This window comes from Elephantulus edwardii, unplaced genomic scaffold (genome assembly GCF_000299155.1).
Source record: "Elephantulus edwardii isolate Elephantulus edwardi_28Jun2011 unplaced genomic scaffold, EleEdw1.0 scaffold00318, whole genome shotgun sequence".
NCBI lineage: Eukaryota > Metazoa > Chordata > Mammalia > Macroscelidea > Macroscelididae > Elephantulus > Elephantulus edwardii.
In genome coordinates this window covers 227,698-231,876 of record NW_006400068.1, presented here as the reverse complement: position 1 = coordinate 231,876, position 4,179 = coordinate 227,698, and positions in this window count along the sequence as shown.

Here is a 4,179-nt window from a genome sequence, read left to right as displayed (position 1 = left end):
CTTTGTAAGCAAACAGATTTTTTTTAAAGGAAAAAGAATGAAAGATAACCTAACCTTGGATGTTTTACTGGTTTTTCCACATGTTGAGTAGACATCCCTCTAGGTATATAACTAACTAGGCAAGTAGACTGATCTTTCAAAGTTAAATAAATTCAAAGTTTAATTTTCTTCTACTAAAGGTAGAATAATAATAATAATAATAACACTTAATAAGAATAAATAATAATACTTACTGTGGATTTAAGGAGGCAGGATTAAATAATACATCTGAAGTATATGCAACAGTTGTTAAGTTTTTCTTTTCCCTAACTAGTAAATAACTTGAAGCTATGCTCAAACTATAGACGCAGCTGAATAAAATTCTATTGACAGTCACTAAAAAGTTGTATAACAGTGGCAGAAATCTTGTTTATTTAGGTGATGTTTGACTCACAATGATTCTATGTACAACAGACTGAAACCTTTCCCAATTCTGGGCCATCCTTATAATTTCCACTATGTGTAAATTCATTGTTGTAGTAACTGTCAATGAGGATCTTTGTGTGCTTGACTGACCCCTCCACCTTTCTAATCTTAGTGTCCATTTTCAAGGCCTGGCCTTTCTTAATGACACACTCTAAATTGTTGTTGTTATGTGCTGTTGAGTTATTTGCAACTCATAGAGCACCTATGTACAATAGTTCTGAACCTTGCTCTATCATGAGCCAACCTTATCATCTCTGATATACCTACTCTCATTACCTCAGTCTCTGAGTCAAGCCATCTCATCAATGGTCTTCTCTTGTGCTGTCTCTCCAACCTCCCAAGCATGATGTCTCTGTCCAAGGAATAGTCCCTCCTTGCAACATGACCACAGTATGTCAGAAGAAGCTTCACAATCCTTGCCTCCAAGGAGCAGCGTGGCTTCACCCTCTCCAGGACAAATTTTTCTCCTAGCGGTCCATGGTATATTCAATACTCTTCTCCAGCACCTCAATTCAAAGGCATAAATTTTCCTTTATCATCCCTAGTCATTATTCAACTTTATGATGCTTAGCAAGACCATGGCCTGGATCAGGCACACCATTGCTCTTTAGTACTCTGGAGAGGTCTCTAACAGCAGACTTTCCCAATCTTTTGATATCCTGGCTGCTGGTACCAACAATCTTGATTGTGGAGCCAAGCAAACAGAAGCTCTTAAAGTATCACTTTCTTCTTCATCTGTCATGGTGCTGCTAATTGGTACAGTGATGAGAACCTTTGCTTGATATTGAGCTTCAATTCATATTGAAGGCTGCAGTCCTTGACCTTCTGCAGCAAGCACTTCAGGTCCTCCTCAGTTTCAGCAAGCTAGATTGTGCCATTTGTGTAACGCAGGCTGTTGATGAGTCTTCCTCCAATCCTGATGCCACATTCTGCTCATAGAGCCTAGTCTCCTGGATGATTTGTTCTGTATAGGGATTAAAAAGGTACGGAGCTAGGACATATTTGAACCATGCAGTGTTTCTTTGCTCTGATGACTTTCTGCTAGTCTAAGTATAGGTTTCACACAAGCACAATCAAGTGTTCTGGGATTCTTATTCTTCTCAGAGTCAGCCACAGTTTCTTGTGATCCACACAGTCAAATGCCTTTGCATAGTCAATGAAACAGAGCTAGCTATTCCTCTGGTACCCTGTGCTTTTAACCAAGATGAGTCTAACATTAGCTGTAATATCCCTAGTATCATGGCCTCTTCTAAACCCAAACTGCATACCTGGCAGTTCTCTTTTGATATGCTATTCCAGCCATTTTTGGATAATTTTCAGCAGAACCTTGCTTGTGTTATATTAATGATGTTGTTGTTGTTGATTGCTTTTGAGTCGAGTATGATTCATAGCAACTTTATGAACAAAAGGCCTGAAGCCCCTCTACAACTATCAACATTTATCAAAGTTCATACAGTTCCCAGAGTCAAGTTGTTTCTGAAATCTGTCAGATCACCTTTATTTGGAATGGGAACAAACATGGCTCTCTTCCAGTCAGTTGGCCAGGTGGTTGTCTTTTAGATTTCTTGGCACAACTTGGTGAACACATCCAGGGCAGCATCTGTTTGTTGAAATATGTCAATTGGTATGCCATCAATTTTTGGGTTCTTATTTTTTGCTAATTCCTCCAAAGCAGCTTGAACCTCCTCCTTCATCACCACAGGCTCTTGTTCAGATGTTGTTACATGAAATTCTTCTTTGTCAGCAATTCCTTTCAGTACAGTGACTCTGTATACTCTTTCCATCTTCTTTTAATGTTTCCTGGATCATTCAATATTCTTCCCAAAGCATCCTTAAGTATTCTAACTTGAGGCTTGAATTTGTTCTTCAGTTTCTTCAGCTTAAGAAATGTCAAGCAAGTTTTCCCTTTTTTATTTTCTGACTCCAGCTCTTTGCATATTTCATTATAATGCTCTACTTTGTCTTCCTGTGCTGCCTTTTGACATCTTATGTTCAGGTCCTTAATTTCTTGATATCTTCTCTTTGTTTTGGCTTCTCAACCCTCTTGTGCAATATTTAGAGTCTCATCTGACATTCATCTTGGTCTTTTCTTCCTCCTCTGTCTTTGTAATGAATTCTGCATTCTTTCTTGATGATAATCTTGATATCCTCCAAAAGCTCACCTGTCTTTGTTCATTAGTGTTCAAGGCCTCAAACTTGTTCCTGAGATGGTTTTGAAATTGAAGCAGGATAGACTGAAGGTCAAATTTTGGTTTCTGAGTATTTGATTTAATTTGCTTTAGCTTCATCTTGCATTTGCATATGAACGGTTGGTGGTCTGTTCCACAATCAGCACCTGGCCTAGTTTTCACAGCTGATATTGAGCTTCTCCAATGAATCTTTCCACAGATGTAATCGATCTGATTTCTATGTAATAAGATCAGGTGAAATTCATGCATATAGTCTGTATTTATGTATCTTATAGAATGTATTTTCGATGTACAGAATTCTATCATTCTATCTCCAGCTTCATTTCTGTCCCCAAGTCCATGCTTTCCAATTATTTATCCTTGTTCTCTGTTTCCAACTTTTGCATTCCAGTCACCCATTATTATCAGTGCATCTTGACTGCATGTTCAGTCGATTTATCACTGCAATAGTTGGTAGAAATCTTCTATTTCCTCTTCTTTGGCTGTAGTTGTTTGTTCATATATTTGACATTCAATGGACTTCCTTGAATGTGTATGGATATTATCCTGTCACTTACAACATTCTATTTCAAGATGGTCTAGAAATGACCTTTTTAACTATGAAAGAAATCCCATTTTTCCTAACCTTTTCATCTCTGTCATAGTAGATCCTGTGATCATCTGATTCAATATGTCCCATGCCAGTCCATCTCATTTTGCCAATTCCTAGTATGTCAATATGTATGTATTCCATTTCTTTCTTAACAATGTCCAACTTTCCTACTTTCATGCTTCTCATATTCCATGTTCCAATACTAGTGTTTGCTTACAATTGTTTCCCCTCTTTGTGTTTTCATATTTAAGACCTCAGTCTCAGGCACAAGCCATATCTGCTAGTCTACTCTAAGTGTGCTCTATTGTACACTGAGTTTTTTAAGTAGGTGAGATAAAGTCTCAATATTTTTGTCTCTAAGTGTAGTATAGAGAGTTTAATGTTAAAAACAGCTTTTCTAGTCATTGAATTTTATTTTGCTATATGGATGGTTTGGAATATGCAAATAGGGTGTGTTAGCCTATCCACAAGGGAACTGAGTAATCTTGCTGTTAAATTGAGCAAATCTAGCAGCAGAATTGAAAGATCCTTCCCATCAGAAAAGAAGAAGCAAGAGAATGTAGCACGTCCTTCAGGTCCAGAGATTCTTGCACCAGCTAGACTAGGAGACAATAGCTATAGCAGCCACAACAGAGAATCAGAGACCTGACATAGACGAGCTGACCTTGGGACTGCTATGCCATTGAATGAGAGGTAAGAGCCTTTTGTCTAAGTTTGTTGGAGGACTAGGGGAGGGAGAGTCAACATTGGCAGGACTAAGAACTTTGCTACACTGGCCAGAAGCAATGGGGCTCAAAGCTGAGGTGCTTGTAAACACATTTTGAAAGGTGTCATGACTGTACTCTGCTTCCTCTGCTTCTTATCAGAATTATAGCCTTTTGACTTTCCTAATATGATTCTGAGTGATCTGTGATCTATCGTATTGGAATTTAG